General features: G+C 34.7%; 1 protein-coding gene across 4 annotated transcripts in view; it reads right to left on the bottom strand.

Moving 5' to 3' along the window:
* Positions 1-14,197, bottom strand: part of Marchf1 (membrane associated ring-CH-type finger 1) — an 803,748-nt gene that overhangs the window by 548,573 nt on the left and 240,978 nt on the right. The window lies entirely within an intron of this gene.

Consider the following 14,197-nt stretch of genomic DNA (forward strand, 5'->3'; position numbering starts at 1 on the left):
TAGTATAAGTGTATTGGTGAGTTGTTATTTGAGTGAACGATACTTTACATATATTTCACCCATGACATAATTATTAGCTATTAATAATCAAAAGGTAAATATTAATATCCTCCTAAATTAAATTCATAAATATTCACTACTTATATCACAGGGGCTAATCAGTTTCAGTGTAAAAATTTGATTCGTACCAAAATTAAATGTTAATGAACAATTCCTGTTCTGTTATTTCATACGAAGGATTTTATATTTCATCTACATTTTTAGACTGATTAAAAAATCAATGAATAGTTGAGACTACAGAAGAAGTAATTGCAAGCAGTGATAAACAAGGAAGAGAGGAACAGTACCAATGATCACAGTGCCAGCTGTTCTAAATTGGAGCCTAACTTGGTGCCAGGTATGGTGGGAAATACCTGTGACTGACACAGTTGGGACGCTGAAAAGAGGTTCACTATGACTTCCAGGCTAGCCTGGGCTACAGAGTTAGATACTGCCTCAAAAATAAACAAACAGAAAAAGAAGGAAAGAAAATAAACTTTGAAAGAGAAAATGATTATATATGTTTAGGAACTAATTAAGTCAGGCAACAGTGACCCAGGTCTTTAACCCCAGCACTCAGCAGGCAGAGGCAAGTGGTTCTCTGTGAGTTCAAAGTCAGTCTGATCTACACAGCAAGTTCCAGGACAGCCAGTGTGGTTACAAACAGAAACCCTGCCTCAAAAAGCCTAAATAAATAAACAAGCTAATACATACATACATATATGATAGATAGATAGATAGATAGATGATAGATAGAGAGATAGATAGACAGACAGACAGACAGATAGATGATAGATAGATGATAGATAGATAGATAGATAGGTAGATGATAGATAGATAGATAGATAGATAGATAGATAGATAGATAGATAGATAGATGGATATGAAAAATAAAAGACCCAACTAAAAGAAGAAGTGGCAAGCTATTGAGCATCTGTGTTTGGCGAAGTAGACATGGTGAGATGATTGGGGATATCTATGAGGGTGATAATAGAAATTTTCTACATTTGACAGAGGTCAAGTCAAAATTGAAAATGTTAAAAATGATTACTCAAAGTACAAACAGGTAATATTACACAGAATTTAGAAATTTTATCCAAAATAAATCTATTACAGAAATGACAACTACATCATTTGAAAGAAAAAATGTTGAATGTATTAACTATTTTATATTTAATTTATGAGCTTAGTTTGCTATAGCTATTTATAAGCAATGCAAAGTTGATTATTAAATTTTCAATATTTTAATAACTAATGAAAACAATTTTGACAGCTTTCTACATACATATACTGAACTCTGACTGAAGATATCTAACCTTCTAGTTCTCTCTGGCTTCCACTCACGCTCACTTCCCTGCCTCTCACAAGGATCTTTCTACATAATGAACTCTGACTGAAGTAAGACCTCCCAGTTCTCTCTGGCTCCCGCTCTTGTTCACTTCCTTTCTTCTCCCAAGGCTCTTTCCCACATTCATGTCCTTTGGCTGCATTTTGAGACCCACTGACTTTAACTACAGTCATCTGTGTGAACATGGTTTTCATCTGAACACTTTAGAGACTAATTTTCCAGGAGATAAATTAAGACATAATTGTTTTAGATTGTTAAATTTTATATTCAGGAGAAAAATTGAGAGCATAGGATATTTGAAAACTTCCACAAGCGGGAATAGAAGCGGAATAGTTTCCATAGAAGGCAGCAAAAATAAGAGGTTCCAAGTTAAATTTTGCTCTTTGATATCTAACCATGAATATCTTGTTTATTTTTTAGATTGAAATTTAAATATAACATTTCTACCTTCCCTTTTCTCCCTATAAACTCTCTCATACACACCTCTGCTTCTCCTTCCAATTCATGGCCTCTTGTTTTCATTAATTGCTATTTTATTCATGTATATATTTGTACATACATGAATATCAGTAAATATAACCTGTTGATTCCAGACAATATTACTCGTATGATGAATATGTTTATATACAAAATCAGTGTTTAATCATTGATGAAAATGATCAAAGTTTGAAAATCTAAAGAGCTTTGACCTCTTAAATGTTAGATTATGTTGATTATTTGTTAAACATAAACATAGAAGCTTGTAATTAAGGGAAAATTAAATGGATGTCTTCATATTAAATTTCAAATGAGAGTGCAATGATTTTAGGATATTTACTGATATTAATATCATAAACATATAAGCCCTAGAAGACTGTTAAAATGGTATACTTTCCAAACTATCAATTTTAATTTTATTTTCTGATTTCATATGTTGTATGTATTTATAAACGTACATTATATATATATGTGTGTGTGCATATGTAGACACATATATACATTTAGACTATATACATGTGTGCATATATATGCTATGTGTTTGTATATGTGCTATATGTGTGTACACACACATAGATATATATGTATATGCTATATTTTTACTACTTGCACTAATAATGCTTTCCAAAGAGTCAAAGCTTATATAAAAATACTCAGTGGTCAGCATGGGAATTTTTCTGGCAGCTGTTGATCAGAGGAGATACCAGGTGCAATGCAAGACATTGTTGTTACCCTTGGTTCCCTCCTAGAACATTAAGACCCTGTTGCTGAAGATACCACAAACTTGGACACAGGACTGGGAGGAATTGAGTTGAAACCAATCTAGATGATTCTCCCCTGAGGACTAGCTCTTATAGTATCAGAAGTTGCTATTCAAGTTGCCATGAAGAAAATCAATAAATAGTCCTACCCATATGTAAAACCTATGAACCACAACAATTACCAGTCTGGCAAGATGTCCCCAGTTGTTGTAGATGCAGGAGAAGAACCTTCTACTGCCATTTTTCTGAACCAATATAAATGCCTAGCTGCTTCTAAATACTTATTTTGTGCTCATGGGTAAGAATAATTTTCATCTCTCATCAAAGAAGCTTCATTTTGCAGTGAATAGATTTCATTACAGAAACTCAAACTGCTTAAAATACAGAAAAAAAATGTGAGTTCTTAACCCCAATTAACACATCTACAATAAAACTCCTATACCAAAGGCCATGTACGAGGGCCAAAAATACTACAAGAGCCAGAGGTCAGGACATTTGGTCCAAGACGATGTTTTCCATATGTAACAAGAAAGCTGCACCCATGAAATTACTCTATGGTAACCTAAACAAGACCTAAACAATGACACTAGCCAATATGCCAACGTGGGTGGCAGAAAGCTCACAAGACCCCACTGAAGAACTATAGGAAATAATGGCTGCTGAGAGGGGCAAAATCAATCACCAGGGATGAGTTCCTGATGTTATTCAGTCTAACTGATAAGCTCTAAGACATCCATGTATGAGTAACACTAAAGAAACTCATCAGACTGTGTTCTTATATCTACATGTGCATATGTAGATACACGACAATAACAAGTTTAAAGAGAAGAGTTCATAAATTGGGAAGGTAGCTGTGGCAAGGTAAGAATTGGAAGCAGAGGGATAAGGTATTCAAGCTGAGATTCTCAAGTAATTTTTTTAAATGATGAAGAATTATGCATTTGGGAAATCTGCAAAGGGGCAATATTTGCATATCCATGTTTTACTGAGAATTTACAAAATCATTTATGTATTTCCCCAGTAACTCAACAATTCCTCTCAACACTGAGTATCCTATTCTGCCAACACGAAAAACTCAGAGACTTCTCTAGTCTTTTTCCACTCTAGTCTTCCTACTTTACTGGCCTCCAAAACTTAGATTACCTGACACATGAAGCCATCCTGACATGACAACCTCACTCACATTCCAAGAGGGGATACTGGGACAGTCCTCTACGCCACCAGCTTTTTCTTTACCCTGCTGAAGTTGCAGCACTGCCCAATGCTCCCATAAACAAATGGCTCCCTTGCCTGGTGCCACCATTAGAACTTGAACGGTACTTTGTTTAAAGTTGAGAAAAATGTGGTCAAAGGAGCAAGAACATAGACTTGATTTGTTCAGTAACTTCCTGGAGAAATAGTACTTAGAAAATGAAAGAATTATTTTAAGTATCCCAGTCTCTAGAATGATAGATTTTAGGTGCTTATTTTCTCTTTAGTTTATAGGATATTTGTTAAGATGAGAGGAAAAAGCTTTTGTCACCTTAGTGTATTTGGAAATAAAATCCTATAAATGGATAACCTGAATTATTTTAAAACCTGATGTTCAAAGTTTACAGTGTTTTGATAGCAGTATTTCAGAAATCTAACAATAATTCTAAAGAATTTCTGAAGATGTTTGGATTAATATATTATCAAATTAGTATGAGTTTGTAAGTAAAGAAATATAGGAAACAATTGTAGACATATACTAATGTATATAGTATGATTCAGTAAAGCAAGGAAATTGGGAATTAATAAATGAATCAATCAAAAGGAAGAAATAGTCTTCCTGATGTTTTAAAAATGTAGACATGAATAGTTATAACACCTAACATTAAATTTCCTTTAATTCATTGATTATATACTGTTACGTTGCACATCAGGTCAACAGGAAGAACTGATTACAGGTTAGTTTTTCCACGTAGCGCCATATGAGTGAGTGGTAAATGGCATTTACTGATTTTTCTTCTAAAGAAAATTCTACTTAGTTAATATTTCTAAAACAATTAAATTTAGTCTTAGAAAGTTAGCCTGATATTACTTGAAACATGAGAAAGCACCTTTGTTCTTTATGGTTCAGTATTGCACAGACATATGTAATACATTAAAAAAGTATTTGAATAAGATCTGTTAGGAGACAAAAACAAACACATTATTTCAACACTTGTTATTCTAAATTTGAGGAATAATAATTGCATCTAGAAGGAAAATAGAATAAAATATTTAAAAAATAAACATACATAAGCTTATACAGATTATAGGGTTTTTTACAAAGAAGTTTAACATAATAGAATATTAATGCACTTTCCTTAATATAATTATGTTTGGAACTGGTTACCAGACTATGACTGCATCTTTGAAGGTACAAAAGCAATTTCAATTAAGTTGCTGCATGGTGGAACGCTTTGGTCTCTGAAGACAGAATAAACTATGCAGAAAGTAGTTCACTGTATCACTTAAGATCCAAATACTGGTAGTGATTTCATTTAGGATTTTATTGTTTTGAAAAATGCAACTGGGGATGCAAAACCATTGTTCCTATTGTGTACAGATGACACTTGTAATAACCAAACGACCAGTATGTGAGTGTAATAATCAGCTTATTGTAAACAGAGTTTTGTCACTAGCAAAGCAGTTTTGTTTGTGTAGTCCTTTTTGTTTTAATTATATTTAATTTGCTTTGATTTGTGTTGTTATGCTGGAAATCAAATTCAGGGTATCAAACTTATTTGTTATGCAAGCACTCTACCACATAGTATATCTTCAACAAAAAGTTTTTATAAAATAACACATTAATATTATATTCAAAATATCCTAGCAAGTTTCACCCATTTTCTGAACTATAAAATTTAGGATTATGGAAATGAAAAGGTTCTTTTAAATGCCATGGCTGTTAGTGGTCCCCATGGGAACTGATCCCGGTGAGCTGACTTGGCTTACTAGTCTCCTCAATGCAAGAATTTCCCAGCAAGAATTTTAAGTTAATTGATGCCATGGAGTTATAAAAATGAAATGAATGGGCTTGAAATTTTTCTCTTCTCACTAAAAGTCTAAATCATATAAGCCTTCATTTAAAGTAACTCTCTAGAGAGCTGTCTTCCTTCAGTGGATAGAGATTATTGGACATTGATTGCTCTGCAGGCAGAAGAGTATTAATATTTGCGAAATACCCTGTTTCACTGCCCTCATTCAAATTTCAGTGTGTGATTGACAATCTGTAGAAAAGCCGAGTATGAAAGTATAAAGGAAAGCGTACATAGGGTCCATACCTGATTGTGGAAATTATGAGAGAAAACTCTATTAAACTGGGACCCTTCCAAACGAATGGGAATTGTTTTTCATTGAAATGCTATGATAGTGTCCCTGGAAACTACCTGAGGAGATGAACTCCTTGGGAACACAGAAAGATTCAAATTCCATTGAGGGTTGCCAGAGGATATCATTTTACAAGAGCATTTGTAGAGCAGATGGAAGAGAGCTAAATAAAGTACAAACAGGTACAAAATGAGAAATTTTCTGCTTAATTTGCCATAAACACTAGAAGTCATACACGGGTCTACACAAAAACATCCTTACTGTCATAACAAATTGTATTTGCCATTTGGAAACACTTCCCATAATTGTAAACCTCATTTGTTTTAAAACTTGAGAGGTTCATTGTTCATAATGGCATCATAAGGTTCCTCAAAGAAATAATTTCTAAGAGCTGGTTGCAAAAAAAGAAAAGCAAATTAATACCATATTTCACCACTATGGAGGTATACTTTCTCCTTTGTTGTAATTATAGGTAAACAGAAATAGGAAACTGTTATTGAATGCCTCAAAACTTGAATGGGAAATACCATTAATGAGTGAAAAGATAGCAAACCATTTAAAATTTTAATGTTCTTAGCCCTGTTTGTAAAATAGTTACCTGGGATGGCTACTCAGTGTAAGTTTATGGATATACTATAAAGTAACCAACATTTTAATTAGGATAATTAGTAAGAGTCCCTGGACTCTTGCTACTTTTTGCATGAAACTGGTGTACTGCATGCCTGTTATGTCTACCATGGAAATTTCTATCTAAGGAAGCAAATGCGTTTTATAGCAGTACATTGGCCCCTTAGAGTCCACCAGAAGAATTCCATGAGACTAATGAGCCCTATGTACAAATAGAAATCTTTGAATTACTACAAGAAGAGTATTAATTTTGAGCTATTTGAAATCCACCACAGAGTAACAAATAGAAAGGGATAAACTACAATAGCCTATGGACTAATAACACAGATAGATATTCATTGTGGTTCTGAGATGAAATGAATGTGGCTCCACCCATCCCATTCACAATATCTAATCTGGGGTCTCTCATTTGCACATTAAAAGGTCTGGCTTGGTGGTGAAAGCTGAAATTGACCCCAATGCTCCAGTGACTAAGTATGCAAATCTGTGTACAGAGAACAAACATAGAACAACTATGGATTTACCTTATTCTCCAACTCAGCTTTTTATCAAGAATAAAGCTTGTATTTGCTAATCAGACATCATAATTCCTCTGTTTTTCGAGTGCTTATAAACTTGGTATGTATGATAAATATCAAATTACGTGAGGTAACCCCGACCCAGAAAAACAATTATCATATTTGCTGGGGAGAGATGAGACAGGGAGTGGAGTAGAGAAAAATGTATACCTCAATAAAATCAATAAAAAAGAAAAAAATATAAAATACAAATATTTCAATGGATTCAAACCATTATAAAATGTGTTTAAAAGGTTCATTACATTGAAATATAGGATCATGTGTAAATATTAACAAATAGACATGAGAACAGAGAATAAAACTTTAACAAAAGAGAAACGATACAAGTATAACATGAGTGAATTCTAAAGATCAAAAGTTAATCATATAATCATAACATTACCAAAAAATAAATTACTAGCCTTTTGCAAGAATTGACAGAAGCACAGCCCAAAAGATAACTGAAATGTGAGCACTCAGTATGTACCAGCGGAACATCTAGCTCCATCCAGCCATGGGCATCTTCCGCCTACTTCCATCTATTAACTCCCGGTGGTATCTTGTTGACCCGGAGGATCTATAGTTCTATGAAAAGAGACTGACAGTGGAGGCAGTCTAAAGAGGATCTGACTCACAATACCCACTTAATATTGTCTCATCTACGATATGAATGCTGTGTGAAGATGTAATATATGTATGCATGTGTATGTATGTATATATATATATATTTGTCATTTCTTAATATACTTCACATAAATACTTCCTATGCATATGCCATTTTTTAACCATATTGGATATTTCTCAATGGTGTCTTCTAACTCTAGCATAGTGTCTCATAAGTAGTAGACTCCAGGTCAAATTTTATTTGCAACTCTATCCTTTTCAATGACTATTTATGGCATGAATGCTTTGGGGAGTTCTTATGGATATTTTCACCTTTCTAAAATCTTTGCTATGTTCTAATGATGGAATTTCATGAGAAGATCCAGATGTGAAATTCCCACATTATTTTCCAATTGCTTTCTAAGAACATTATTACAGCAGGGTACTCACTGATTTTTAAACTGCCAGGAACAATTAATTGTTCACCAGTGCTTCTACAATCTCAAGGGTTAGCTTAAAATGCAAGTAATTTTTATTATGCAAAAATACATTCTCATTCAAAATGTTCCTAATGTTTGGTGAAAACAGCACTTGCTGATCAAGTCTTGTTTATTCCCTAAGAGAATGCATGCTTCTTTGAATGCCTTTTCTCTAGTTTCTGGTGGTTGACATGTGACTCAATGGCTTTCACTTAACATATTTAGGCCACTGTCATTATTTGATGTCTAACTTCTCACCATTATAGATCAAACAAATTTTCTGGCTTGTATTTTTCTATATTCTTTACCAAGTTACTATCTCACAAATACCACAAGATTCAGCGTAGTCCAGAAATAGAGATAAGAAATAAAAATGTCTAATAGCATTGACATTTTAGGAAGAGAAGCAGAGGGTTGTGTACAAGAGAAAAACAATTATTTTTGCCTAATTTTGAAAAAAACCATTTGGGTTTCTGTTAGTATCTGGGTATGTTACCAATTGAAACAAGAACACAGGATTCAAAGAATGTTCCTACACAGTCCTTGCACTCATGAAATTATGATAACTAATTATCCACACAAATTTTCCTAAGTTTGGGCCAATCAACATAGCATTGTGAATGTGTTACTCATGAGCCCCCACCTGTCACAGAGGGATTTTTTAACAATTAATAGTTGTTGGGAGAAGGGTAACAATTTTCTTCTGGTATAGCCACAGATAAGCTACTCTTTCCAGTAAGTAACTTCTCACCCATGCTCATCAAGCAACTTGCATTAAACTCAGTGGACCATACATAAAGAAACAGGAAAGATACATATTGAGAAACAGGACTCCAAGGTGGAGAGTGAAAAGTCTCAAAAAAACCATTATGTAAATGTGTAAAACTGTTAAAGGATGAAATTTACTTTTAAAGCCCATGGGCTGGTAGCTTGGTCTTCACTATGTGGAAATGTGGAGCTTGAGAAGTAGAGCCTATGGAAAGTGGCTGGAAGGCCATTGTCCTTGAATTATAGTAATTTTCACCGGCCTCCAGTTAGATCCTGAAAGAATGGGTAGCTATAAAAAGCAAGGCTCACCCCCAGCCTGGTGTTGTCCTGTCTTCTATGTGATGCCTTCTTCGTTTTCTTCTATCATTATTGTTCTGGGTTCTGATGCCGTTCTCAGGACTGCACTAGAAGCTGAACCGAGAAGGGGTCACCCAATCTTGGCTCTCAGCTTCAAAATCTAAGAGGCAAATGAATCTGTGCTTCATGTTCTTCAGTGTAATTTTTCATAGCAATGTAAAAATGGACTCTAGAGTTTGTCACAGAACTGTTCTTTAAAAAGCACAGATTTCCCAGTTGTTATTTCTCCAAGCGTCTAAGGTATGAGCAAATTGACTTTTGTCTGAATAGTAACTGTCAGGATTAGGCAGGATAATGGGTATCTTTGATATTTACTCCGTATTTTCTTGTGTCCTTTGAAAGATTTTCATGTAAAATCGGCTTTGATCGTTATCTTTAGACTTTTCTTATTCAAATAAAAGGGCAGCTTTCCTCGTTTCTTCTTTCCTTTGTTCAGAAAATAGTAGTTAATTTTCATTGTCAACATGTTGGGATCCAAATCACCATGGAAACACATGTCTCTATTTGTGAGGGTGTTTGCCGGGAGGTCTTACTGAGCAGGGAAGGCGCACCCTACATATGGGAAGTACCATCCCAATAGGCTGGAGTCTTAGACGAATGAAAAATGCAAGATTATGTGAAATGCTAGAAAATGTCACTTACTTACCATCCCAAATCTTTTCAATCAGACCGTTGACTCAATTACAATTACATAAAGTCTGCATCACTCTATGTGAAAGGAAGCTCACAGAATCTCGAGTCCTCTCTAGGAGTGAGCATCCTTCACAATGAATATTTAAAATCTTTATAACAACAGCAATCTTTTCTCAGCCTTAATGATTTCTTCAGTTTCTAACAGAAGTAGGAGTAGAAAGCCTATATAAGATTCATGTGACACGTAGGAGAAAAAGCTATAATTCCACATTTTGATTTGGTCTTCTGTAGGTAACCATGGTGATTTTAAACAGGTAATTCCTTAGAAAGGGAGTACCATTGATCTTGTATCTTTGCTCCTAGTTTAATCCTTGGGCATAGTTAAGGTAAAGCTATTTACACAAGTCACAAGAATTTAAGGATTTCCCCAAAGAGTATGAATACAGGCATTTTTATGAGAAGATACTTTGAGAAATTTAAAACACAATTGCACTTCAGTTCTCTTAAGTTACGAGTTCCTTCAAACTCAGCTGCACTTTTTAGCTCTCATTGTCTTTTGCTCTTAATTTATAAGTGAGTCCACCACTGCTGAGCATGTAGCTGCCAGGATCCTAAAGATTCAGTAGGAATTCTAATGAAAGGAGAGGAAGGAGTAGAGTTCAGTGTAGGGCGGTGGTGCCACAGCAATGACAGAAGGTAGGACAAAGAGATCCATAGGACCAAGAAATAAGCTTCAATCTACCAAACTAAGCTCACTTTCAGAAGTCAGAGCGAGTTACTTTTGTGTTGTATGCAGTATCTCCTGCTTGCTGACTCCACATACATTTTCCCGCAGCAACAGTTTTTTCAGCTGTTGAAGCAACCTGCTTCCTGGAGGGAATCAGTTGGTAAGAAAAACAGAATGGCGTAAGGAATTAAACTTTTGGCAGGGGGCTTAATTACTTCTAAAAATAAATATTTCAGCCCATAACCTGGTAATGCAAGTATGGTCTTTTTGCCTACTACTTTTCTAATGACAGATCTTTGAGAAACAGAAATAATTTTAACATTTACACTAAAACCTTACTGAATTCAAAAGAATGAAACAGACTATTTTAACAATTTGGTCAGCTAAAGGAAAAAGCAACAGCATTGCGAATTCAAGCCATTTGACAAATTCTGTGTAAAGGACTTTGCTGGTTGAAGATCATCCATGTCTGCTCAATTGTCACAGCCACCATCATTGACATAAGCACACTGAGTGTATTTATCATTAGTGTTGATTGCCTTTATATTAATTCTGCTATATCTTGCTGCTTTTCTTGTTTGGTGGTACTAGGCACCAAACCCAGAGCTGTGTAAATAGTTCTTCCTGAAGACCTTTCTTCTTGCTAGTACACAACCCTGTTATCTATTAGACTGAAATGCTAGGATATGTCAAAAGGAGAACTATTCTGGGTAAAATTATTATGTTTAATATGTTTCTATGTTATTGTGATAATAGAACATGATCAGCAAAGCTTGATGCTAACATTTTATGACAGGCTTTCTCCAGCATTTTAACTGTGTTGTGTGTAGTGTTATTCACCACTTTGGAGGATACAATCTTTGTTAAGACTCTATTTTAGCAAATCAAAGAAAACTCCATTAAATTTAAGCAAAACAGTAAACTAGTTCTAGCTAAAATTCTTGACAAATATATTGTTTAATCTTTCATGTAACATCAGCACATTAATTCTTTTAAGAGCAGCAGGGAAAATTTAGCTCTCAGCATGGCATGATATCACAGTGTGGATTAAATTCACTGGGTCAGTGTCTAATAATAACTCATCTTGTAGATTTTTCAGGATACATCAAAATCTATGCTTCTAGAAAAATATGTCACATACAGTAAGAAACTAATTCTAGATCATAATCTTGACAATTACATTTAGCATATCTTTGACATTGCAAGGATAAATTCTAGCCTTGTGTTTAATCATGTGTACTGTTTCCAATTTGGAGTGAGGACATTTCCCTTTTACACTCAAACTAAAAACATTAAGTTACACACACACACACATACACACACACACATACACACACACACATACACACACAGACACACACACACAGACACACACACACACACAACACAGCAAACAAACTGTTACATTTGATTAAGTTTTGAGTTCTTTTGAGAAATTATTGTGACAGAATATGAGGTATGAGACCCAAAGCCATGCTTATTTCTGCATTCTAGTTCTGAACCTTAGCCTGTGTTTATATTGTTCTTCTGTGTGTCCTGCTGCAGTGATGCAATGTCAATGTTGAGTGCTTATCCTGGTTACCACAGCAAACACAACTGGGCACCGTGGGGCCAAAGAAAGGACTGATTCATTTGGGGTTTTGTAGATGACTAACTGGACCAAATAATGGAAAAAATCATAGATATTTTTACATCTAGACATCTAGATTTTTATTTTTATTGACCCCTGGCATGATCAAGCTTCTTCATTTTATTTGCAATTGATATTTTCTTTTTCTTTAACTTTGGAACAAAATGAATGTCCATATATACGAAGAGAGCCAACAATTATGTTCATTGTAGGGTACAAAAGCCTGAAAATACACAAATCACAAAATAGTAAATTGTACCTAGCATTGGTTAGGCTTGATCTATTTTTAGAGTATTAGCTCTTGCCATTGGTTTGACTTAGAGACATATTGATCTTTCTTATTGTCAAGACAATGTTAATAATAGACAACCATTACTGAGCATTAACCATATGTCAGATAATGTTAGAAAAACTTTACAGTTTTAAGAAATCTTTACCAGACTTCACTAAAAAGGTCATTATTAGTACCCTCACCTCATCAATGGGGAAATGGGTGCAGAAAGTCAGTTGCTCTCATCTAACCATAACCTTGAATGTAAATGACAGCACCAACTCAATATGTCTAGCTCATTAATCAAAAATATTAAAGGGAATATCGCTAGATCTCATAGGGTATTATAGTTTTTCTGTGTCTTGCTTATAGTCTAAATCATACCCTATATTGCAAAATTGTTATTTTTAAACAACAAGTACAGTAAAGGATAATCATTTAATCAAAAACTGTGATATCTTTCCCCAGTGAAGAATACAGTGTTGTGGAGCAGGTCACAGATATAATGAGTTTATCCTCTGTCTTCACAGATATTATAGAGTCAAAGTGGTGCTTAATAAGTAACTAGTCAGCCACATGAGAGGCAAAAATGCAATTCAGAATGTGCAGAGAAAAGATTCACTTTTGGATAAAGAGATAGGAAGTGTGCATGCTTATACCAGATGGACCAATGGCTAATTAATAATCAAAAGTAAAAGGATACAATTTGTTTATCATTTTGTTGGTTGGTTGGCTGTTTGGCTAAGGAGCAGAACCTGTTGAGTTGCAATCATCCAAAGTGATCACAAGCTTGGATGTACTAGCAACAGGCTGCATGAAATGAGTCTCTAGTTCTGAGCAAAATAATAGAGAAATCTCTTTTTCATCTACATCTATAGAGTCATTTCTCACTTTTCTCGAGAAGCCTTCAGGCAATTGTCTTTCTAATTTTCTGTGTTAATTTAGCATTTACCTGTTGTTTGGTCCAGGAGCAAGTTTATTCTTTCAGGACAACCTGAGTTAAAGACCCTGAGACTCAAGACCAGATCTTGAAAGATTTATTCAACAAACAGCATTTTAAAGGAATTAACCTGGGCTTGGGAAGTATCAGTCTGCTCTGTAGATCAAAGGTTCTTTATATATTATTAAGAGTGGCCAAGCTCCACTCATGAAAATGAGCAGATACTGTTGTCCTACATGAGTCAAGGTTCAAGAAACTGTTCTTAGTGGAGAAATAGAGGGTTTCAAGTATCTGTGCATTAAAGAAGTGTCAGAAATGGGAGGGAGGCGAAGGCCAATACTGAAAACTGGTCACTCCCAAGAAGGAAGTAAAGTGACCAAGGTGTTTTTGTAAGACTGAAGGCAACAGTGTGCTTGGGGATGTGTGGGGATGGCTCTATGCAGGGCACTGAATATAGATGCACACATGATATAGACTCTGTAGATGGAAGTTTCCCACTATAGCTGAATGATACTACTGTTTTATACTTCTTTTTATACACTCCATCATTAAAAATTAATAAAAGACTAAGAAAAAGTATTCAGTAGCATCTTCCTAGTATTTGGGAAATTATGGGATGTGGCTTGCACAGACGCAAGAATTGT

The sequence above is a fragment of the Microtus oregoni genome, unplaced genomic scaffold (assembly GCF_018167655.1).
Source record: "Microtus oregoni isolate MIOR12 unplaced genomic scaffold, Mior012 000025F_ref0000491, whole genome shotgun sequence".
Lineage (NCBI taxonomy): Eukaryota > Metazoa > Chordata > Mammalia > Rodentia > Cricetidae > Microtus > Microtus oregoni.